General features: G+C 33.4%; 1 long non-coding RNA gene across 1 annotated transcript in view; it reads right to left on the reverse strand.

Moving 5' to 3' along the window:
- LOC141577916 (uncharacterized) overlaps positions 1-27,387 on the reverse strand; it is a 445,824-nt gene that overhangs the window by 326,765 nt on the left and 91,672 nt on the right. The window contains exon 2 of the long non-coding RNA XR_012507539.1: positions 17,820-17,887. This is a non-coding gene — a long non-coding RNA (uncharacterized LOC141577916). The remainder of the gene's footprint in view (positions 1-17,819; positions 17,888-27,387) is intronic.

The raw sequence follows: 27,387 nt of genomic DNA on the forward strand, positions 1-27,387 counted from the left end.
TTTTCCCCTTCCAGGTGATGCAATGAGACCCAGATGGTTAGGTCTCCAAGTGCACAAAGGAAGTTTCCAAGGCAACCCAAAGGAGAGAAACCCCAAAAGTGTAATTCTGGGAGCATACATGGGTTACATACTGCCCAGCTGCCACTCTCTTCTCCAGAGAGAGGGAAATAAACTTATCTTCCTGGGATAAACAAATCTTCTCTGGGAAGTGAAGAGAAAGCTTCTTAATTTTTAATCCTTTGGAATGTAAATGGATGACTGGCATCAGAATTTATCTGCCTTTGAAATGTAAATACATATCTCTGGGAGAGAAATTTCTTCATCTCTCCAGAGGTCTCTGTCTATTCAGTCCTCTACATTCTAGACTTGTCCTTCAACTGAGATTCAGGCACAGAAAAAATGGGAAATGAGAAGTACAAAATTTAGAGCAGAGCTTGCCTTTGGAGAGAGGAGATAAAGGTATGAGGGGATGCACAGAGGGCTTCAAAATATCTGTAACATCCTGTTTCTTTACCTGGGCACGTGAGATTCATCTTGCTTTTCATAGTTTCTGTATCGTTTGTAATGTATTACTGTGTATATATAAAATATTGTGAAATATGTGGTCAATTTAAAATTCTAAAAGAATATCAGGACTAATTTTCTGTGCCTCATGTTGCTTTTCACTTACACTACCAGCAGAAATCCAGGCTCACTCACAGCTTGTGCCACACTGCTTTATCTATCTCCTAACCCGACATAAATCTTCCACAGTTCTTCAGCATCCCAGTGTTTTCCAGATTCCTCTGCAATGCAGGTTCAGTTCTCTCCCTTCTGTCAACATCATCACTCTTTACCTTGATGTCTTTTAACTCAGGAGTCCACAAACTATAGCCCACACGTCAAAACCCTGCCTGACACCTGTTTTTAATAAATAAAGTTTTATTGAATCATTCATTCAATTACATAAGCTCTATGGCTGCCTTCCCACTACAAGGGCAGAGTTGAGTAGTTGTAACAGAGACCACAGCGCCTGTACAGAAGAACTTTGCCAATTCCTGCCACAGCTGAATCCCAGCTCTTTCCTGAGGTCACAGCCTCCACCTAGCCCTCTCAAGACAAGGCTATGGTTTTTTTTGTTTTTTGGCTTTTGTTTCCCTTCACATGTACTTTACCACTAGAAGACAAGGGGTGTTACTGACACTTCTAAACCATGCTTCCTCCTTCTGCTTTTTAAAAACACAAAATAGTTGACACTCACGCCATTGCCCAATTACTTACTTAAACAGCCATAACCATTAAAGACTTCTCAGCACACTTCCTTACTCACAGATGAATCTAGCACCTGGATTACTGCCAGCCAGCCCCATTGTGGTTGTAAATTTCACTATGCCATTATCAACAATCTCATTAACCACCTTATATTCAGCATCCCTCCCTTTGACCAGCCTACCCTGTTCTTTCCTCTAATTTATTCTACAGCCCACACTTTAGTAATATTTCAACTTTAACTATACAACCAATCCACTATTTCATTCTTCAGTACCACCCCAACTGTCTTTGAGGTCTAGTTTCCCTCCCTAGGTAACCAAATGCAGTGTTTCTCAAACTTTAGGGTGTATATCAATCTCCTGAAGATCTTATTAAATAAGTGCAGATTATGATTTAGTAGGCCTGGGGTCAGATTTGAGTTTTCAAAGTATCACGACTTCCTATAAAGCAAAGTAATTAAGACGGTGAGATTTTATTGCAGCATAGAAATCAGACCAGTTAAACAGAATAGAGGTCCCAGAAACAGACATAATGTCCAAAGTGCAACATGGACATTTGATATATGATAGAGGTGACACTAAAGGACAGTGGGAAGCATGGTTGTTTGAATCAGTAGTGTAAAGAAAATAGTGTATCAACTGGGGGGAAAATTCTACATGCCAAACATCTCTCCAAAAAAAACAAAAGCAAAAACAAAACAGTCATTGCCATATATCTTGTTCCAAAGAGATCTTAATTTTTTTAGATTTTTAAGTCATGCTATGGATAATTTATAGAACTAAGAATAAAGAGATATTTAGAGACTATTATACTAGAAGTTTTAATGAGAATTTTAAACATGGCTAGCCCAAATTTTATTACATATCTTCCTAGTTTTGAAGATATATAGCTACAATGGACAATATCTTCTGAATAAAACTTCTCATTATTGTCATGTATGAAAGACGAACATACTTGGCTTGTAAATATTGGTTCCAGATTTCAAATACGTCTCTAATAATTTCAAGTTCACCATTACTTCTGGTTCTTCTTTTAGCACTTATAGAGTCAATACACAATGAAAAAGTTTTTTTAAACTTTGACAGCTCACAGCGTTTTTCTTTTGCTCCAAAATTGAGATGTATTCTCATTTTTACATTTATAAAAACAAACTAGATTGATGAAACCAATAGACTTTGTTTCAAGTCTACACCATCTATTTCTTTTCAATGTCTTTTTCCAATACCTGCTCTGAGCATCTGTCCACTTATGAGCACATCAAGAACACTTTGGTGAATAAACATAATAAAAGGTAAAAGAATACTGTGAAAAATCCTTTCCGAAAAAGTCCAGATTCTTTTTCTTAACTGAAGTATAGTTGAATACAATATTAGCTATAGGTGTACAACATAGTAATTTGACATTTGTATAAATTGCAAATTGACCGTCATGATGTCTAGTAACCATCTGTCACTATGCAAAGTTATTGCAATATTATTGACTACATTCCTTATGCTGTAATTACACCTCCAAGACTTATTTATTTTATAACTGGAAGTTCGTACCTTTTCACCCCCTTCATCTATTTTGCCCAACAGTCCCACTCCCCCTTCTCCCCTCTGGCAGTCAACAGTTTGTTCTCTGTATCTATAAGTCTGTTTCTGTTTTGTTTTGTTTGTTATTTGTTCATTTTTAAAAATTCTACATATAAATGAAATCATATAGTATTTGCCTTTCCTTGTCTGACTTACTTCACTCAGCATAATACCTTCTATCTAGGTCCATCCTAAAAATGTCCAGATTCTTGCTGCAAAATTTTGTGATGACATCATTCCAGTTGAATGACTGACTGAATGAGAATGTTACATTTTTTTATCCTTAGGAATGTACTGCTCACTTGTTGATTCTTAAATTTGAGAGAGTTCGTCTAGGATATCATAATCTGAAGACTCATAGCTGAGACTGTGCTTACACGATCTATTTCATTATCATTATTAAGAGTCCAGAGTTCACTGTGGTGCTGGGTCATTTTCTGATTTATCTCCTGATTCATCAAATATTTTTGAAAACTCTTCTTTCATAAATTTTCTTCTCTTTGCCATTATAATCAGAAAATTCTCAACTATATTCAAGAAAAGTAAGTCAGTACCACAGAGATGTTTCCGATCATCTTTTATACTTTTTTTTTAAAGGTAATTTAGGTTTATTTATTTTTTAAACAGAGGTTCTGGGATTTGAATCCAGGACCTCATGCATGCTAGGCATGAATTCTACCACTGAGCTGTACCCTCTCCCTTTTATACTTTTTTGAGAGGTGGTTATAATATTTTGGACAAAAGAAAGTAAGAAAATGAAGAATGATTCAATGGTGAAAGCTTGTTTGTTTGTTTGTTTTATTTTAGCATGAGCCTTGTGGAAAAATCCATTATTCTTCTACTTTCTTTTTATTTCAGGTTTTTTTTTAAAGCATAGTTGGTAATAATTGATGAGTAATGATGAAATAATTTCCACTATGATAAAAGAGCCAGGTGTTTCAAGATAAAGAAAAATAAGGTCACTGAGATCCTGTTATGTAACTTCAATCTACAAAAGTTCGGTATATATATATGTATATATATGTGTGTATGTATATATATATTCAATATATAACTGCAAATAGAATGAGTTTTGTTTATTAAAAATAAATATTTTTTTCCCTTGGAAGACTTTTAATAAAGAATGAAGCTCCTAAAGCATCAATCCTTATACATAGTTAGAGGCACTCAAAAAACGAAACTCAAAAACTAAAGTGGGTTCAATAAATGTTAACGTTGTCCCAAAAGTTAATTTCAACTCCAACCTTAAATTAGGTGATTAAAAACCTAAAAGTGAAAGTCAAAGCTCTGATACTTTTAAAAGGTACTCGATAAGACTGTCTTCACGATCTAATTTGGCTGGGATGTGTCCTGGGCTTTGAAGTTTTAAAAGGTCCCCAGTTGAATCTAATGTGCAGAGAAGCTTGAGAAACACTGAGCCCATGGAATTTTTTATTGATATATTTAATGAAGATCGAAGTTTAGACTTGTTAGTTTTTTGCTTTGAAGTGGATCTGATCCTTTATTTTTTTTGTTTTCATTCCGCAATTATTTAAGTGAATAAAAGATATACCAAATAAGCCATCCTAAGGAGGCTTATATTGCTGTATGTCTTTAATTTGCTCTAATATTGCTGTATGTCTCTCTCTCTCTCTCTCTTTCTATCTATCTGATGCAGATGCACATTCTGTACATATTAAGAAGATTCATACAAACATATTTACATTATATAGTCATCTTTGGGAAATAAGTATCAGTATAGAATTGATAATGTATCACCTTTGAAATCACTTTGAAAAGCTAGTAAATCTGTACATTTGGCATGGTACATTTGGCATTTTTGTAGTAATGATACTTCAACTCGTAAGTAGCCACTTTTAAAAAAGTATCTGGGTACCTGAGAAAGGAGAAAGATTTTTCTCTTTTAAGGTTCAGCAAAGTATATTTAGTTATGCTATGTTTAAATTTTCATCACTGCATTTCCATCAGACAATAGCATTACTGTGATTGAAAGATGAGTCAGAGAGAGAAAATGAAAACTGAAACAGGAAATATTTCTAAGTTAGAGGTTTGGTTGTCTTGTCTCCCTTAGACTGATTAGACACAACCATTTGAAATGTTCCCTTATGCTGCAATAAAAAAGCAAATTTTTGTCACCAGAATCAATCAATCAGAGGTAAAAAACATGCCAAATCTACAACAGCAGAACATGAAACGAAAACAGCTTATGGTTTTAGAGAGACCTATAACCAACTGAGATCCAAAAATTATTGCCAACCAAAAGAATTAGGGTCTGTTAATAGGGAAGCTAGACTTCCATATGTATCTTATATAGGACCACATGCCCACATTGCCCTATATATATATTTTCATGAACTATATTGCATAAGAAATTGGGGTACCATGGAAACTGCTATATTATTGTGTATCTATCATTTCTATCTCTTTTGTGGAATATCATGTCTTTAATATATGGATATCAAAAGGACAACAACGACAACTTCACTTTATCCTTCCAAGAGGTCCTTAAATTTTACAAACAATAACCAGAAAACCAATCAACAAACAAGCAAACAAACAATGTTCATCAATGACTGGGCTTATGGCACATTAAGGAATGTATTTGCTGATGTGAATAAGTTAGATCTCATGGGAGACAACGAGCAGAATAAAAAAAAAAAAAAAAAAGCATTATGAGGAAGCAATCTAGCAAAAAACCACCAGAGTGCAAGAGGTGAGGAAGAGAAGGGTGTTTGGTATGCAATATTGAGGCTGTATTGAAAGTCTCTCTAACCATTTCCCATTTGGTGGTGTGATTTACTCTGGGGGGAGAAAAAGGCATATGTATAAATTTAAGCTGAATTACTTAAATTTTATAACACCTTAGATCCTTAAACATCTCTAATTAAACAACACAGAAGGTGAATGCAAAATTATTCCCTCTCCCACCTGCCAAAGCCATCAGAGAGCTATGCAAGTTGAATATTTCCATGAGCAGCCGAAGAGATTAGCAAGATGTAGAGCTTCACTGGTTTATCTCCAGCTCATAAACCACGGAATGTCAAGCCCCAAGCTATATCAATTTATTAGCTGAATATTTAAAAAATTTGTACATATAACTTTATATCTTATTTTTATAAAAATTTAAAATTTCCATTAAAATATTTGGCATGTTTTTTCCTCATTTCCAAGCTTGCTTGCTCTCTCTCTTTTTTTTTTTGGTATGTTTTATCTCCTATGATCAAATTTTCCAGAGATTTGCTGGCTTTATTCTGCTATTCATTCAATAGACTAACTATCGGTCATTCATCTATTCTTTTTTTTTTTCTTCTCTCATCAACGTGTGATTTTATATTTTATCCAATCTTAAGTTTTTATAAGGGTTAGTCCTTTTTAAACCTTTGTAGGTTTATTCAAGGTACATTTAAATAGATACAAGTAAAATTTATATATATTATTTTTAAATTTTAAGTAAAGGTAGATTACATGATAAAAGAGAACAGAAAGGACTGTCATAAGTGCTACCTAAACCCTGGCTGTATGAGTCAATTCTTTAGTTTTTTTTCATTTTCATGTCATTATAAGTGTGGTTTCATTATCCAGGCAATCTATTTCAATACCTGTCAATAATACAGTAGATATTAACAACTACTTAATAACCTTAAATTCAATTGTTTTCTTCCAATACTTGAAAACTATGTGAGGCATCAGTGGTAAATTTATGCAAGAACCATAAGCTCTTTAAATATCATCTCTAACAGATGCCAGATAACATTCAGTTTAAATATGTTAAAATGTATTATCATTTATTATACTCTCCATCAAGATTCATCCAGAGAGATATTTTTAAGATATCACTGGAATTGATTAATAAAAACCCATCCATTGGGTTTGCTCCACCCATGAGCAGAGAATTTATTTGTGTTTGAGTGGACACATAATAGACAATCTACTCCACCATAAGGTGAAGTAAGTCTTAATGACTTTCTTTTTTTTTGCCTTGACCTTTTCTGAGTATGGAGCCAGTGAAACTTTACCATGTACTGCTGCACCCTACCAGTGATTCATCTTTCACTACTTCAGGTAGAGAGAAGACAGACATTATAACAGAAGTATGTTTAGATGAGTGGTATACAAAGATGGTATAGCTTCAGATGGACCCAGAGGATCAATGTCACTAATTTTTATAGTACTATAGTACTAGTAACATGAATTATTAAAATATTTAATATATGTAAAGAAATAAGGATATGTTAATGCTAAGATAGGATAAAAATAAACTTTCTTTTTAAAAGTGAGTATCTGGTTCTTTAGAAACATCTAATATTGTACCTTTAATACTAATATCCTAGAAAACTTAATTTATAATAATTAGTAGCAAGATTATTAAATATAATCATGTATCATGGTTAACATAGTTTTTTGAAGACACAGTCTCTGAATGCAAAGGGTTTAATTACACTCATTCATAGATATTGTATCATCTTGCCTTAAGTTCATTTAAAAAGAGGATAAATGTCTTCTGAGAAGTCTTATAAAATATTCTTGATATGAAATAAAATACAAAAAGAATGTTTTTGAAAGTTAAAAGAAGCTAATTACTGGTCCCTTGGAAGTATTTCTGAAAATAGCTTTTAAATCTTGCCAGATAAGTAGCAGCTTGCCCAAAAAGGGAATACAGAAATTATTCATAAAGTGGCATTTTACATCTAGGAATCTTTCCTGGAAATTAAAAGCTGTTTGGAGAGATTAAAAGGCTTTGGGGAAATGGGCAATAAATTATAAACATCTTCCTAGATTATGGGACAAGATGTAATGTCATTTACAATTTTGAATGAGGAAATTGTTTTGGAAAGGGGTTGAAAAAGACTAGGTATATTACATAGAGTTATACTTCAGTTTCTATAGGAAATAGGTACTTATATTTAATAAGATATTATATTTAAATTTGTTGTAATATATTCATTTATAATTATACATTTGTACTTGTATTTGTTTCTGTTTCTGTTATATTCACATTTAGGGTAAAATCATTTCACATTGAAAAATAAAACATGATGAAATTGTAGGTCAGAAATTATAACTAATTCCTGAAAGAAATGATATCAGATTGACAAGAGTAGAAGAAACATATAGAAAAATATATAGAAGGGGGCAATGTAGGAATAAGATTGTAGCGGGGGTTTCCCTCCCCCCACCCCTGGAGAAAACTTATAAATCTTGGACATAATGCAAAAGGCAGCTCCTTAAAGACCCTGGAAAGTGAATACAAGCAGGTGAGTCTGGTGTGACGTCCATTCTTGGAGGAAGGAACAGTATAACATTAGTTTTCATTTTATGTGGTGTTTAGTCTGGGAAATCATAACAGGACATAATTAGCTTTAGAATATTATAAATAGATTTTGTTTCTTTTTGGAACAAATCTTCAATTTTTAGGAGGAAAGGCAACAAAAACTGTCAACTTTAAAGTACTGGGATAAAACAAATGCAATAGGGAGAAAGAAACAGAGAACCAGTGACAGCTGAGGTGCCGGAAAGTATCCTGTGCCTAAAATGACAGTTGAAGGAAGGTCAAGAGCAACTGGAAAGGCCTTAATCCAATTATTCAGGGACTAGAGACTGCCAGGATTGAGGCTTAATCAAACTATCAATGCTATTTACAACCAGGCTAACAAGTTAAGTTACACCTCCTGGAACAGCAGCAAGAGGCAAATTTCACAGAGGACTTAGTGCAAAGGGAATACTGAAAGCAGAGGTAGGGCTGACTCTGAGAAATGGTAGTCTCCACCCTAAACAACCCTCAAGCAAACTGGGCCCCACCGTAAACCAAAGCCCATGCTCCATTGCTGGAGGAACTTGAAGCCTGTGGGTGACTGCAGTGACAACAAAACTCAAACCCTATCCAAGCCCTGACTACAATACGTCGAACACCTATACTAAGGTGGAGCAAAGAGAAAGGTACACCCACCTCATTGTAACTAGTAAAAACATCTTTCAAAAAACAAAGGATAAATAAAGACATTTTCAGACAAACAAAAATGTAAAGAATTTATTTCCAGCACATCTACAGTAAAAGAAATGTTAAAGTAAGCTTTTCAGGCAGAAGGACTATGACACCAGACAGCAGTATGTGGACCTGCTCAGCAGTATGAGTAGTAGTGGAATAAATAAAAATAAAATCAATTCTACTTTATTTTTTCTTATTCTTAATTGCGCTAAAATATAACTGACTGTGTAATTAAAAATAGCACAAAAGAGTTGTATGTCTCTAGTATATGTAAGAATAATATATATACCAACCATAATGCAAAGGATGAGAGGGAGGAATTAGGAATACGCTATTGTAAATTCCTTATACTACATGCGAAGTAGTATGTTATTTGAGGATAGAGTGAATAATCAAAGATGCATATTGTAGACCATAGGGCAACCACTTAAATTTTTTTATCTACTAACCTGACCTAAATGTCACCGAAAGAACATGTCAAACAACAACAGCAGATACGCATTTTTTCAAATACACATGAAACAGTTACCAAAACAGTTTATATTCTATAAACAAATCTTAACAAATTTAAAAGAATACAAAGTGTGCTTTTAATAATGTAATTAGGCTAGGTATTAATTATAAAAAGCTATTTGGAAAATTGCATGAATACTTGAAAGTTGAACAGTTCTAAATAACCAATGCATCAAAGAGGAAATATTAAAATTAAACTTTAACTGAGTCAAAATGGGAGTACAACGTATCAAATTTTCTGGGCTGCAGCTAAAGTAATGCTTAGAGGAAACTGTTTAGGATCATGTGCCTATACTAGAAAAGAAAAGAGTCAAATAGTAATTAATGCTTTCACAATAAGAAATTAGATTAACCAAAGCAAACTAAACCAAAATCAAGCAAAACGGTCAACAGTAATAAAAATAAGAGCAGAAATCAAGGCAGTATGGTATTATTCAAATGATAAACACATCAGTCAATGGAGAGCCCAGAACAGACCTACACTGTCAACTGATTTCTTTTTTTTTCAGTGTAAAGGGAAGTCAATGGATAAAGAATGGTCTTTTCAAGAAATACTGCTTGAAAATGTGGACATCCATATGCATAATAATGAACCTCAATTCATATCTTACACCTTACAAAAAGTTAACTTAAAATGTGTTGTACCCTTAAATGCAAATCGTAAAATTATCAACCATCTAGAAAATAAATTATAATAGAAAAGCTTTGTGACCTTGGGTTAGGAAGTAAAGAGTCTTTAAATACAATACTGAAAGCACAACTCATAAAAGAAAATATAAATTGTACTTTCTGCCTGTGAAAGATATTGTTAAAATAATGAAAAAAAAAGTACAGACTGGACAAAAATATTTATAAAACACATACACCTCTGACATATGACTTGCATCCAGAAAGTATAAGAAATAAATTTTAAATAGCAAAAAAAAAACAAAAACCCTTAAACTGGAACTTTATCAAAAAAGATATGTGTACATTTTTGCTCACAAATAAGACTTTGTTACATTAGAAAGATTTTGAGAAATTCTTCAGGCCAGAGGTGTTCATGATGTGGGAAAACTGACTATCAGGATTAGTAGCGGTCCACTGTTTCCATAAACGAAGCTAGTAGGGCCTAGGATGATGGGAAGCATTGGCATTGTTCAGTAACAATCATTCTGAAGATGTGTTAGATAATAGAACATCTCTGGAGGTTCCCAGTACACATAGCTGTGGTGTCTCCATGTAAAAAGAGCAGACCAGATTCTGAGAGAACAGCAATGAGCAGAAGGATGAGAGGCAACAGTTCTCTGATCAGCTCCGTCTCTTCTGGCAAAAATTCTGGTAATGAGATTGTCCCCAATCCAGGATTGTCTAGCAATTCCAAGATCAAATAATCCAGAAGTCACCTGTTAGTGAAATGGTTGCCAGAGCTGATCTGAAAACCTCATTATGAAATTGTTTTATAGTCTTTCCTTATTTATACCTATCTCACAGAAAACATGTAAGTGCCTGCAAACTAGTCTCACTTAAATCATTTCCATTCATTTGGCAATATTAACTATTACCTACTATACAGCAGGCAGAACATTCTAAAATCACTAGTTTCAAGGAAGAGAAATAGGGCATTAATGACACTCAGATTTGAATCAATCTTAAAGTTCATTAGTGTGCAAAATTGAGTAAGTCCTGTGTTTAGTAATGGCTTTGTAATTCGTACAAGTTAATGTGTCATGGGGTTGGTTGTGAGTTAGGGCCCTTGGGACCTAGGGGTATGCTTTTTAAGCTTTAGTGTGCATGAAATTCATTCATATCTTGTTAATGTGCAGATTCTGTTGCAGTAGTTCTGAGGCAGGGCCCAAGATTTTGCATTTCTAACAGGTTTCAAGACGATGCAGATATTGCTGGTCTGTGGAACACACTTGGAGTGGTAAGATCTGGAATATTGAGTGCTTCTCAAAACTGAGTAAACCTCAGGATAGCTTTATGTATTCCTACATTTGACCAAAGAATGTGCTGCTACAGGAGGTCTAAGGGCAAAATCAGGCTGCAATAAATGCAAAAAACATTTGTAGCTTTAAACACACAGTTTTAATCTCAAGATTCCTACTTTGAATCATCACATTAAAAAATCTTTAATTCTAGTCTAGAAAATTTACTTCAGCAAGTACTAATATGAATAAATTTGAGCAACTTCCTTTAAAAACTGTGGAAATCAACATGATACACAAGAAAACCCATACTGAAGTTCAGATAAGTGATATATTTGAAAATTCATTTAGGAACAATGTTAAATTGGAAGAGGATATTATTAAACTCCCCATCATTTTACCTTAGCAAGTAACATAATATTTTAAAGACTGTTATCTACTTATCAAAAAATTATTAAATTTTAGGTGAATCAGGTATTATAAATGAATCTCTCCTCAATTTATGGCCAGCTCTGAGTCAGGAAATGAAGTTATTTTTTCAAGGATAATTTATTCATTGATTTTATTTGTATTCTTTCTACTTCAGAATGTAAAATAGCAACCCATTATAACTGAGATTAGAAATGCTATTTCTTTAGCATAATGCTCACTCAGGCAATGAAAGAAAAACAAAAGAGTTGCCTAGTCCTATTTGATTTGTTTCTTCTGCTCATAGTGACACCTTGTAGTTTTCTAAACTATAATTGGAACAGAATTTTATTTTTCATTTTAAATAATCTTTCTTCTTTCCCTAAACTGTTTATTTCTTAAACTATTTATACTTTAGCTTTAAAAATCAATCTTTCTCAACACCTTACAATTTAATTTTACTTTATATATGTAGATGTATATACATACACACACATGTAGGATTTTTAAAATAAATTAGTTTTATTTAAAGAGACACGTATATACTCAAAGAAGAAAAAAAAAGTAGAAATAAGTTCTCCTTATTAAGTTTTTTCTTCACTACACAGGTTTCTTTGTGAAGGTCCCTTGTTCATTAATGGCATATATACTCTTAGTATGCATATGCAGGGCCAGTGAACCCACTATGTGAGTTTCCTAAAAGCATGACTCTAAAACAAGATATCTCTTAGCTTGTTTAACAACATTGTTATCTTAAATCTCGAGTTTAGTCCTTAAATATGTAAGCAATATACTTAAATGCATTCACCATTAGCTATTATGTTAGTTACTTTTATATTAAAGCTAAAACATTATAAAATATAAAGGTGTGAAATAAAATTCATATTTTGCGGCAAGACAAGAATGATTTAAACATAAAAATTTTTTTAAACCTTTGACCTCCTCTCTCCCTACACTGTGCACTGTGTTTCTGCATTATGAATGGATCAAACCTCCCCATCGGCAGAAATACCTACTCAACCATAAAGAGCAACATACTCCTAGCACCAGTAAGACAACTCCTTAAAGGATAACATTCTATCTTGATCTTGTAAGGGGACACACGACACACTACTTTAAACTTGCAGATCTGGCTCATGTAAACTGTCAATAAAATGTCATTTAATGTAGAGTCCTCTGTCTCAAAAAACTTATATAACTGTGCTTTGACTTCTAACAGGCAAAACAGTTCTCAGAGATTTCTGAGATGCTGTTCCCAAGTTATAATCCTTAATTTGGCTCAAATAAAAATTTCCATTTCTTTCTTAGATTGGTTTTTACTGACAAAGGAAACAATGAAACTTATTATATAATGCAAATAATATATAAATTATAAATATATAATATATTATGAATTATATAGATTATATAATTAACTAGTACATAATATTATATAATTAAATAATCAATCTCATATAATTTGAAATATAATATCTGAATATTTAATTTGTGGTACTAAAATATAACATCACTACTTCAGGAGTCAAATCAAGATGCAGATCATTTACAAATATATTAGACTGTAAAGACTATAAAACTATGTAAAATAAAATGGATAAATGAGAAGGTCCACTTTTTTTTTGACTTATGCTAAGCATGCTCCAACATTTGGAGATGTTTGTTTAGATTACATTGAATACAGGATAGTCATTATTTCATCTGTGTATTCTTCTCATTTCAGATTTTATAGCATTGCATATATAGCCTGAGTACCTTTACAAAATTACTGTATCAACAAAATTGTTCTTAGGTAAAAATATACAAACCACTTTTATCCCTCAAGAATAGTGGTATTTTAATAAACTTTCTTTTAAAAAAATATTTTGCAATTTCTAAGCCTCTCTGAGTACTCTGTATTTTCAATCAGGTAAATGAAACTTACCCTTATTCTGAACTCAACTATTTACAAATAATGAAATAAAATTTCAGTCTTGATTCATCTGAAAAATTATCATTTGTGTGTATCTATTTTAGAGCATTCCAACATCCAGCTGATATAATTGAATGCCATATTCATTTCACCTGCAGTGTTCATTACATGTGACATTATACATTGTTAGCATCAAATAGATTATATAATAGTAATACTTTTTAAAAATTTAATAAATAGTTCCTAGCCTAAAAAGCTGGGCTAAGTAATATTAGCAGTTGTTTTACTGCGGATCTCTCAGAACTGGAAATATGTTAATCTACATTATGACATCTCAAGAGGAACATTTTCCAGTATTTCCCAAGTATTTCTGATCATGGAGCTTATCGTTTTGTAGAATATGTCTCAAAACTATTGTGCTGTGGAACATAATTTTGGGGAGAGGGTGTAACAAAGTACTGTGCAAAAAATAATGGGAAAATATATAGATTTTAAAGTGGTAACTCAATAAAGACATTTAATTGAGTGCATACCCATTAAAAGGACAATGTAGCAGTTTTACAAAGCATATAAAATGTGATTAATAAATTAATCTATTTCCATAAAATTTGAGATTATAAATACCCACCTGATTATAACTTTTTTAGCACAATTTAAAAAATATTTTGTGGTAGAGACATGTTAGTATAGCTCTGACTGATCTAGGGTTCAGATCACTCCTAGAGGATTGTATGCAATCCCTGGTAATACATTTTAAGAGAGAGGCAAACTGTTACTTGTTGAGAATAGAGGAATTGAGATGGTAAGTGGGCTACACATTTGGTGATCAGAGGTACTGAGATTAATTAGTGAGTACAGGAGAAAACAGAGTTTTTACTTTACAGTGTCTAAGTTAATTATTCAAAAGTATAAAAGACTTCTTGAAGAAGTATGGATTTCTCTGTTTATGATGGTACTAAAACACAGACAAATTTATTATTTTTTCTTAGACTCTGAAAGGGAATACAAAGTCAAATGAAATCTTGCAAAAATACATTTTCAGATTTAACATTGTATAGTCCAGCAAGAAAAAGCAAGCATTTTATTTTGTAATATGTGAACTGTTCTCATATTCTGATTAGAGAGAAATAAAATTAGTTCATAAACTAGCCAAATTTTTACCACTTTATCTTATTTAATCAACGTGTAAATCTAGAAGAGATAATAAATACCAAAATCCTAGTAAACCCAATGACTTTGGGCTCTTACCCAAATGAATTTATTCCTTCCTCCTTTGATTCTATTTGACCTTTTATGAAAGAACAACCATCACCAGACTGTTAAGTTTGAAATTGGTATAAAAAATTGGTATAATTTTGAAACAATAGATGGATGGGGGAATATTATAATTATCTCAAATAACCAGGCTGAGATAGACATTTTAATAAGTGATGTTGGGACAACTGGGTAGCCACTTAGAAAAACATGGTATCTGATCTTACAGATCCTGTATGTTACTTTACACAATACAAATTCTACACAAATTCTACGAGAAAAAAAGTGACTTAATTCCTCTATTACCTGACTGTATGGGAAAGCTTTCAGATTATAAAGCAAAGTGCAGAAGCAATAAACGAATAAATTAACAAATGTGACTACAAATTAAACAGCATATACTTTTACACTGCTATGAACATCTAAAGTCAAACATAAGTTAAAAATTAAGAGCAAATGTTTGTAAAATTTATCACAGAAAAAAGACAAAAATCCATTTATATAAAAATCAAGGCTTTTTTTTTTTAATTGAGAAAATAAGGACTCGAGCATGTAGTCAAAATGGAGTGAAAAAGATCCGAATATCCTTTCATTTGAAACAACTATGACAAAACATATCACACAGTGACACTCAAGTTATTGGACATCAGACAATGAAGGACAGTGGCCCAGAAAAGTCTGGAAACAACTGAAGGGAGTCCCATAATTGTCCCAGGTATGATCCTAGAGAAAGTTTCTGGGGAATAGTGAAGGAAAGAGAGCCAAAGCAAATAGTTGTCTCTCTGGCTGAAGAATGGAGTTGGGATCTAAGGAAGCCTATACAGCTTCAAAGAGCAATTTCATAAGGCAGAGTACAAGAGGGGAGAGAGCTGCACAGAGAGGGAATGGCAGATATCTGAACAGGGTCCCCAACAATATTCACTTGAATACTCATTAGCTCGTTTGTGTGAGTAAACTAAGGACTTTGAAAAAATCACCTAAAAAAGATTATAAGGAACAGGGAACAGAATTCATACAGGGCTTAGAAAAATTCTTATTCTCACCAGCCTGAGTGGAAAAAAAAAAAAAACTTGTAATTAATGAGGCAACAGCTAGAGTACTAAGAAGACTCTTGCCTCATAGTGGAGAAAGATTATCTCTAGTCTAAACACAGTTCTCGTTTCACCTAACAAAGAGTAAGACCCAAATGATCAAATTCTTTCCAAGTAATTTTAATTATGTTCCAGAAAGAAAGAAAGTCAAGGATATTCATAGGAAAACAAAATTGCCCTGTACATAGGAAAATAAAATTCACAACGTCCAGAATCTAAAAAAAAAAAAAAAAAAAAAAAAATCACCAGGAATGCAAAAAAGTACAACACAAAATACACAATGAAAATACATCACAAAATGAGGAGGAAAAAAAAACATTAAAACTGACCCAGAAAATGATCGAGTTAATACTCACTGAAATAGTCCATATATATTCAAAAAGCTAGAGGAAAGACTGAACATGTTAAGGAGAGACATGGATGATGTAAAAAGTCTCAAAGCAAAAATCTTGAGATAGAAACAAAATGTTCCAGATAAAAATGAGATTAATGATAGATTAGACAATGCAGATGAGATTAGACAATTTAAAGATGTAGCAGTAGGAACACTCTAAAATGAAACACAGGAAAAAGAAAGAAGCCTGAAAACCATGGCCTCTGAGCCAAATCCAATGATGCCTACTTGTTCCCGTATTATTTATGGCTGTTTTACCACTGTAACAGTAGAGTTGAGCTGTCTGTGGCAAGGACCACAAGGCCCACAAAGGCAAAAATATTTACTGTCTGGTTCTTTACAGAAAAAGTTGCAAACCGTTGTTCTACCAATTCAATAAGACATACATGATAATGATAATAATAATGGATGGGATGATGATAGCAGTAGCAGCAGTAAAGTATATTATTTGTTTAGGAAGAAATAAAATTTGTATTCACAGATAACATAATAATTTATATAGAAAGTTTCACTGAATCTACTAAGAAGCTACCAGAACTCATAAGTGAGTTCACCAAAATTATTGGAAAAAACATACAAAATTTAACTGGACATCTATATAATGGCAATGAACAATCAGAAATTAAAATTATAAAAACAATACCATGTACCTTGCATTAATAATATGAAATATTTAGGAATAATGCTTACAAAAATATGGTCAATAGCTATACACTGAAAACTACAAAACTTTGCTGAGAGGAATTAAAGAAGGTTTAATGGAAGGAACTAAATGGAAGGAGGGAATTGAGGGTCAGTGAGTTTCTGGAATAATGGGAATATTCTATTTCTTGATTGTAGTGGTGGTTGCATGACTGCATCAGAACTCATCACATTTGAATACTTAACAGGGTAAATTTTATTACATTTAAATTATGATACCATAAGCTGGCTTCAGATGAATCCTATTTTTTAAAAAGTCCCAAAGACATGAACAATTACAAATAAAAACATTAATCATATGAATGATGTAAGTTTATGGTAAGGAATAAAAAATAAAAACCATAGTGCAATGCAATTCCTCACCCATCAGATTAGCCAAAATTCCAAAGCTAGGCTATATGAAAATTGGCAATCTCATATATCACTGATGGGAAGGCAGTAATGGACAGATATGGCAATACTTAACAAAACTACATGCTGTTTATTCTTCTTCACTGAAATTCCATTTCTAGGAATTTACTTGACAACCACAAAAATACTAAAATACACATGCATGGGGTTATGTATTATATGGTTGAAATGTTACTGAACAACACTGAAAACCATTAAATGTCTCAACATAGAACTTTGCTTGAATAAACTATAGTGCATGAGCATAAAGAAATCCTATGCAGATTTTTAAAAAATGGATCAACTATAGAAATGAATGTGGAATGATTTCAAAGATGTATTAACTGTAAAAAGCAAAGTGCAAATAGTCACACCCACACCACCACCCACACAGACTGTGTATGAAAGAAGGAATAAGAAAACATGCATAATTTGCTTACTTTTGCAGATTTAAACCAAAGGACTCTACTTCCAATAATGATGTCGGGAGGAAGTATTGCAATCCCCTCTGCAAAAAAACAAGTATAAAGTTGGAAAGTATTATTTAAAATCATTGTTTCAGGCACTAATAAAGGACTAAATTCAGGTAACAATTGAGAAGAGTTTATTCATGATAAATTATTACTGTGTTGTGTAGGCACACTGAACTTGTGGTATTCTTGTTGTATAATACCACCTTCACCAAGAGCTGCAATGCCTGAACCTCTACCAGCCAGAGGTACTAAGTACCTCTTGAGGTAAACATCAGAGCTCCCAGTAATTTAAGGGAAATTTTGGAAATGAGAGAATTAAAGACTGACTAAGAAAATAAACTGTCCACACAAGCCTTTTTGGCTGAAGGCTGACTGACCTACATACACCTGAGGAGATCCTAGAAGCCCAGAGAAAAATGAAAGCTTGCGGAGACTTCAGAATTTTCTCTCTTTGAATGTGTGCCTCAAGTTTCACACACAACTCAGGCAGCAAAGGGCAGAAGCCTTAATTGCTTGAGGTATCTATCTGAGCTTAAACCTTTGACCAACTTTAAAGTATGCAGGAATAAGCTATGGTGCTAAAAGAAAAAAGCAAAACATAGAGATAGCAGACCACAGGGAGACAGATTTCACAGTATGAGTGTAAAAATTTTAACTGCCTATTGAACAAATAAATAAATAAAACAAATAAGCAAATAAAAATAGAGAAATTCTCAGAAAAACAAAATAGAATCAGAAGTTGCTACACTGTATTATCCACAATGTCCAGTTTTCCAATAATTATTAACTATGCAAAGAAATATGGAATTTTCATGAATAATCAGGAGGAAGAAAAAGAAGCCAATAGGAAGAACTCTGCATGTCTGAGTGACCTGATGTTGGATTTAGCAGACAAAAAAGCTTTTATACATATGTTCAAAACTTAAAGGGAAAGAAAGAATCATAATATTATGTACTAAGAATTAGTGGAAAAAATAGGGTGTCTCATCAGAGAAACAGAAATTATAAAATAATCAAATGGCAATTTTAGAGTTGAAAAACACAATAAAAATTGTCCTGATGGGATTGATAGCAAATTTGAGACATGAAAGACTCACTGAATTTCAAAGTAGACTAACAGTAATTGTCTAATATCAAACACAGAAGAAAAATAGATGGGCGAAAAATAAAAGAATCTCAAGAGATGAGTGTCACAATATCAAGCATTCCACAATATGTGAAAGTGGAGCCCAGAAGAAGAGAAAGGAGCAGAGAAATACTTGAGAAAACAATGGTCAAAAACATCCCAAATTTACTACAGAACAATAATTTCCAGATCCAAGAAACTTAACAAATCTCATGTAGGAAAATACAAAGGAAATCATACATCAATCAAAGTGCTAAAAGCCAAGATACAGTAACAACAGCAAGGGCAAATCAATACAAAACAATTGGGGCAATGGTTATTATTAATGACTAGTATTCCATCAGAATCAATGGAAGCCAGAAGAATGGTATATAAAAGGTGCTGAAAAAAAATTGTCAAGTAAGAATTTTATGTCCAGTGAAACTACCTTTCAATACTTAAGGCATAAAAAAAGAAATTTCTAGGTAAAGAAAACCTGAATTTGTTGCTACCAGATCTGTGCTAAAAGAAATGCTACTGAAAGTCCTTGAGATTAAAGAAAAATGCACCAAAAGGTAATCTGGATCCATAAGAAGGAATGAAGATACTGGAAATAGTAAATACAGAGGTCAATATAAAAGTGTGTGTACTGTGTTTCCTTCTTTTACTTTCATTAATAGACATAAGATTGTTTATAACAAAAATTATAAAGTTGGGGGGGAGGGTATAGCTCAGTGGTACACTGTATGCTCAGCACGCATGAAGTCAATCCCCAGTACCTCCATTAAAAAAATTAAATTTAATTAAAAAATCAAGCAATAAATAAACCCAATTACCCCCCAAAAAATTATAAAATTATATTTTGGGATTGATACTGTATATACATGTAAAACATCACAATAACACAAAAAAGAAAGAGAAAATGAAACTATATTAGTGCAAAGTTTCTATAGTTTAATAGAAGTAAATATGTATTTGAAGTATATTGTGATAAATTAAAAATGCATACTGTAATTTTTAGAGCAACTATTGAAAAGAATATAAATAAGCACAGATAAAATTTGACAGAGGAATTAAAATTATATAATAAAACATTTTTGCACAAAAGAAAACAGTAAAGGAGGAAGAGAGGAACAAAAAAATGAGACTAAATATTAAAAGGGCAAAGAAGTCACATCAATAATACATAAAATAATACATATCATATCAATAATTACATATTTGTTTATGGTTTAAATAACTTACTATAAAGGAAATCTTATTAGACTAGATTAAAAAAGAAAGCTCCAACCACATGCTTTTATAAGAGATGTATATTAAAATTAGACACAAAGGGGTTGAAAGTAACAGACCAAATAAAACTAAATTCTAGCAACCTTGCATAAATTGACAAATAGACTAAAATTTTCGTGGAAATGCAAAGGATACAATATATTCAAAACAATTTTGAAAAATAATAATAAAGTTTGAGAATGTATGACTTGATTCTAAGATTTACTGTAAATCTAAAGTAACCAAGACAATATGGTACTGGTGTAAGGAAATATGTATGATAGAAATATATATATCATATATATATATACAACTTATTATATTTATATCATAAATACATATATGTGTACATATATATGTGTGTGTATACACACACACACACAATTAGTGAAACATGGAATCACAAAAGAAATCCAAACAAGGTCAACTGGTTTTCTCCAGAGATGCCAGATAATTCATTGGTATTGGTTCACAACCTAAGGAGTTCCCCAGGTGAAATTTGAAACTTGTCCTCAAACACAAAGAGACCAAAAATAGAGGAATACCATTTAAAATTGCTAAGTTGTAGGTTTAATAAACAAGGGAACTTATATATGAGGCTTGTCTTGGGCAGCCACAAGATGAGCAGATCTTTGCACCCATCTGCTAGAAGCTTAAAAGTTTATATAGAAGCCTTAACTGGGTTCAGTCAGGTATACTGTCCAGAGTCTCAACAGCACTTCCCTATCTCAATGCTGTTTTTGAAAATGTTTCCCATTGTGGGAACGGTGGGTGTGACATACATTCCAAGGAAAGGGGCCTGGGACCAGGGAGCCTCCAATAGCTTGGGTTGTGTTCTCTCTATGACCTCCACCAACAATTAGGGAAAGGATAATTGTGGTTTTTTGCTTTTAGTAAATTATATTAGAATATCTGGGTATCCTTAAAGGCTAATTTTTTATTTCATTCAGAGAACTGTATTCCAGGACTTACTTACTTTTATGCACAAACTGTCCCTCATTTGGCCGTCTGGAGCATTTCATGGCTCCTTTAGTGTAAGCGGTGAAGTTGGAAAATACCCATTTTGCTAACAAAGTAACAAAAATTGGGCAAGAATAATCAATAGATTCCACATCCAAGGGATGAAAACACAAACCCAAAATAAGAAATACCTTCTTTTGAAAACAAATATCAGTGTCATTGAAGGACTAAAGAATAATGCCAGATTAAAGGAGACTAAAGGGACATGACAGCCAAATGCAGTGTGTACTCATGGAGAGGAACCTGTAATGCAGGGGGAAATAACATAAAAGGACAATACTGAGTGGCTGATAGAATTAAGATATGGATTATCAGTTAAAGTATTGTATCAGTGTTAACTTTCCAAAGTTTCATAATTGTATAATGATTTTAAAAGAAACATACACAAAATATTGTAGAAATAAAAAGGAATAAAGATACAATTAAAAAGTAAATATGCCAAAATGTTAAAAACTGATAAATCTGAGTAAAGGACATACTGGAGTTTTCTGTATTATTATTATTATTATTATTATTATTATTATTATTATTATTATTATTATTATTATTAATAATTATTATCATCATATTTTTATATGTCTGAAATTATTTCAAAATAAAAGTTAAAAAATCCGCAATAATCGCATATAAGGTATCACAAAATTCAAGACATTTCAACAAACTGGGAGGCAAACTTTATTTACAGAAAGCCAATTTATGAGGAAAACTATCAAAACCAAAAATCTTTTTTGATTTAATGTAAGGAAATAGTAGGCTCACCTCACTTTAAGAAAATGAGTAGAAGTACAAATATAAGCCTCATGAGAAATGAAACATTTTATGAAAATAACTTTGCTTTTTTTTACTTTTGAAAGACTTGAGCTCAACCCATAAGTGGGTAGATAAGAAAGATAATAAGTAAGTGTAGCCAAAAGAGGTACAGTCTCTTTACTGTTAAGTGTCAAAACCATCTGTTAAATTTTTAACCTTTAAAAAAATATTAGTATGTGGAACATTATCAAGTTATAGTTTATCCCACTACACTGTGATAGAATAAACCTCATCTTATCATTAAATTAAAAGATAAGCATTTTTAAAATTAACCTCAGTACCCATCTGTTCTCTGGAATGGTTTGGAGTTTATACACAGGAATAATTAGTTTTTTGATGCTTTTAATGCTAGTTGAAACCAAATATTTTAATCTTGTCAATACTCATATTCAATAACCAAACATCTGAGCTTGGGGGCAAGGGATCAAAATTTTAAAAAGAAAGATTCTTAAAATGATGGGACAGAAATGAGATAAAAGAAAATGTCCCTTTCATCCCGTGTGTTCAGAAATTATTATAATTAAATTTAGAATTGTGACTGGCACTGAGCAAATTAATGGGGTTTAGATATGTGAAATACAATCCAAGGACATTAACAAGGAAGTAGAGAAAACAGAAATTACCCGTATTTTCAGCTTCCATCTAATACTCCCTTCTCTAAACCATACTTCTTGTTGACTAAAGTTAAAAATCCTATGAAAAAATTCTAACAAATATAGAAATACTTCAAAAATTATATGAGTCCATGCATACGTGTTTTTGCTGTAAGTCACAAAAATATTTTTTAATTTGGTGAGATATTTATAACAGAATCTCTTGTGTTAAAAATCAAGAAAATAAAATTTTTTTAACATTTTCATCACAATAATACAAGGAAATGAAAATGAATTAAATCCCAACTACAAAACATTTATATTTCAGATTATCAAATTTACATATCATTAGGTAAACCCCTAGAGTTCTGAGCAAGAGCATGGCCTTTTAGGTAGAGAAATGTTTTCCATTTGAAAAACCGACTCTTAATGTGCTATTATTAGGACCTAATAGAGATAAACCATGGGGCACTAAATGACCTTGAGACCAATGAAACTTATTATGAGCTGGTATTAAGAGATCTACCAAATAACAAGACTGGACACAGTGGAAAACCACAGAATATGGTGGAAATTACTTACTTGTAAATAAGCTCAAAGGCATGACCAGTTTACCCACCTCTGCAGCACTAATGCTTCTCCCTCAATTTACTCTTGTCCTTCTCTGTGTTTCTTATAACCAACTAACTTAAAATGAAAGGACTTAAGCCAGATTCACAAATGTGTCAGTGAAATATGTTAGCTGAAGTCAGAAATGGATGGTTTCTGCCCTTAAAGGGTAGTCCAGAAGAACTTGAGCACAGACTGACATGAAAGAAAAGTTGGCCTGCGGTGTGGATATGTAATAACTCTTGGGCAGTAGGACCAGCTTGGTTTGTGGGTCAAAAACCTTGAAAGGACCAAAATTGCAAGATTGGGGACAAGAAAGCCCGGGGAAGAGGTAAATGGATCTATATATGGAAGAGTACAAAAATGTGTGCATCTTTATAACTCACATAACTCCAAATAGAGGAGATACACTTCAGAGAAGATAAAATGATTTGTTCCAAGGATATGAGACAGATACTCATTAGCCACTTCAGTGATTTCACTGTGGGCTCATAAAAGGAGGGGTTATGTTTGCAAAACTGGTAGCTGCTGATGAGCTAATAACATAGACCTCCTCTCACTTTGTTGATTCAGCTATTGACCCTACTGGATAAACAATCTGCCATCAGCTAAGTCTGATTTGGAGTCCCTTTTATGGCACTATCTTTCAGGGAGGTCACCCAGCTGTCTGGTGACAAGCTAATTACATTATACACTTTCAACCTTGAAAGGGTCAGTGAACTAGAACTGATAAATACTCCAGATACGATACTCTAGATCATTCAACAATACAAATAGCATAGATCAGCCAAAGTGCTGGCTAAAGGTAATAAACTCAAGAATGAATGCTGGGAAAGAGAGATGGCAAGTAACAGTTATGGTCCAAGTACCAGTTGTAGCTCAATCTTCTAATTCTCCATAGCCTTTTAAGATACATTGCAAATAGCTATTATCTTGAACAACTGGACTTACACATTCCCTTCCTTAGAATAAGTGAGGGTAAACTATTCCCGTTTTATAAACCATATCTGGGTATCACAGAAGTATGAGACAGGATGTGAGTGGCCCACTGGGTAGACTGCATCACATCCAATTCATATCACTCTCTTGCTTCACATGCCTTCTGATTCCTCAGGCATTTGGTCAATGGAATGCTCCAACTGCCATTGCTCATGACCTCCTCTCTCAATATTCCTAAATATTTCAGGGTTCCCCAGAGTGAGGGCGAGGCTCTGATGGAGTATGAGCTGCCCTAGTGGAGCAGAAGCTCTAACAACTATGGCACCTGAGCCTAGGCTGATCCCACTCATAGAGGTTTTGGCTTTTTCCACAAATTCCAGTCTCAAATGAAGTCGTCTGCTGAAGGTTATGATTCTGGACTCCTCAGCAGCTGTTCAGGAGATGCAAGAAACACAGCTTGGAAGGGTGAGGGAATAAATGCCCTTTGGGCAGATTTTGACCAATTTGAGACAATATAGGAAAAGGAGAGAGAAAAAATCCCACTCTCTTGCTCTCCACAGATTATTCTAAGGCACAGTAGCTCCAGATAACCTACCCAGAGACACTGCATGATTGACCATACAGTTTTGTTTATGAAACTGTAGCCATTTTAGTAATATATTAACATTTATTTGTTTTTCTCCTCTGCCGCATTTCCTTTCTTTCACTATTGCTTCTCTGTGTTTGCACTCCTCAATAAAGCATTGAGGCTCTGTTTTTGAGAATCTAAGCAAAGACACATTAGCACAAAATAAGGTTTCTTTATACGTTCAAGAAATTATATATGAAAAAATAAAATAACTATCCTACCATAGCTTTAGAATTATAGATGATTCTATTTATCTATTGCTGCAGAACAGACTCCAAAATTTAGTGGCTTAAAGAATGAATTACTATCTCTCATGGGTCTGTGAGTTGACTGAATTCACCAGGGAGATTTTCACTTGGGGCTTCGCATGTGGTCACCATCAGATATCAACTAGGGCTTTAATCATCTGAAGGCTTGACTGGGATGGGCATATAAGATGGCTCATACACATGGCTGGTTGTTGCTGACTGTCAGATAGGAGCTCCACTGAGACTGTCAACCAGAGTGTCCACACCTGGCCTCCAGTGGCTTTAAATTCTCAGTTTGGTGATTTGGTTTTAAGAGGGAGCATCATAAGAATGAGAGTGCCTAGAGGCAAGAAGTTTCCATATCAGTTAAGTGATTCACTGGAAACTAACAGATTGCCCCTGTGGCATATTCTATCAGTCAAAAATGTAACAAGATCCATCCAGATTCAAGGGGGTGGAGACATAGTCTCTACTTCTTGATGGGGGAGCAGCATGTTCACACAGCTTGAGATGAACAAGTGAGATAAGAGTTGTGGTCACTCTAAAAAATGCATTCTGCTGCAGCAATGTTAATGTCTAGCATAGATATGAGCAAAAGATCAGAGGGGATGTAAAGCAATAATTGAGTAGTTCCTGCAGACATTTACAACAGGAGTGGGCATTTCCTTTCCTTAAAGATCCTCTTATTCCCCCCGAAAATGTTTATTTCTTACCTTATAGTTTTTCTATTTGGTAATTCTCAATTTTAAACGTATTTCTTGGAATTAAGCACACTATCTAAAGCATTACAATATTATTCATAGCTTTATCATGTGATTTTAAGATTTTGCTTGAACATATTCATTCATGAGTTTTCACCCCTGGTAGTTAAAGATGTGCTTGAATCAAGTATATTGAAAGATCAGGACACAGGTTGCAATCATAAAGCATTTAAAAATTTTCTCTACAAATTTTGTAAACCCTTCTTTTGGACTAGCTCATTATCCCTGAAAGAAAATTTAGAAAGTCCCAGATTCTCATATCTTAAAAATTAAAAGTCCTCTAATCATTTTAGTCCCCCATACAGTCAGTATCATGTAAGAATCTATAACACTTGTGAGTGTGAAAACCACAATTTCGAACTTTGTTCACAATTAGTAATTCTCTCCTGCCATTTGGCTCCATGAAAGCCAATGTTTAGTAAAGGGTCACAGAGATCTTCTTTATTTCCTCTGCTAGACACTCTTTCCCTCTTTCCTCAGTTTGCTAACCTGAGTTTCTGACCCATCCAGTGTGAGCTGCAGTTAGAGGAATAGGAAAAATCTTACTTGACCGGTACTGTTTGAGCTGGCTTCAAGGTTTTGAAAGCTGATTCTTTCCCAGAAAAATTTTGTGGGTTATGGATAAGGTCCTCTTTGTCAAGGATGTTTTATCTGCAACATCTGATATATGTAAATGTGACTTCTCCATTTGACCATTTACAATACTCCCCTCAGCCCATGGCCAGTCAGAGAAATTTTCTAGATTCTTTCTGCTGAGATCTCAAGTTTCCATGTAGCCCTCTTGTTCAGGACTTGAGAAGGTCCAACTCCAGCTTCAGTATGGCCTAGATTTAGGATTATGGTAAATAGGGCCAACGGCCTACCCTCATTTTATCAATAAATACCTCCCAATGGCGATCTTACTCTATAATCATGGGTTACAGGAGCCAGCATTCTGTCATTTGGATTTTCATGACCACAGTCCAATGTCTCCCAAACTCCAAGTTTCTGTGATTTTGTATGAAATTGAGAAAAGGAGTTGAGACTAATATCCCACCCTTTCCAAAATAATCCCATATCTAATGCACAGCCATTTAACCTAAATTATAAATAGGTGGTCAATTATGGTTCACAAAACTCCTAGTTATCTCCTTTTTAATGCTCCTTAGAGTCTAGCACTTTGCTTTGCTTTGGAAAGTGAAAAGGGTTGCCATCTACTGTTTTATGGCAAAGGAATCCTCAGACTTAATTCTTCACCTTTCTTCCTAAATCTAAACTTAGAAAAACTCCAAGTTAATATCCTGTACATGGAATGAAAGTGAACTGAGAAAGACAGAAATCTGACATTTAAGTGAAATGTCTCAAAGGCTGTCCTTTGAGCCTATGAAAGCAGCCTACTGTGCTGTATCTGACTATCTTAAATTAGAGGAAGTAGATGATTTAAATAGCAGATACATATGTTACAGTTGCAGGAAACATAGAGTACATATTGTCATTACAGTTTTCATATCAGTTCCTTAAGAGTTTGGCTAGCAAGGATCTATCCCATGTAGAAAGCTCATTTCTGGTAA

The sequence above is a fragment of the Camelus bactrianus genome, chromosome 6 (assembly GCF_048773025.1).
Source record: "Camelus bactrianus isolate YW-2024 breed Bactrian camel chromosome 6, ASM4877302v1, whole genome shotgun sequence".
NCBI lineage: Eukaryota > Metazoa > Chordata > Mammalia > Artiodactyla > Camelidae > Camelus > Camelus bactrianus.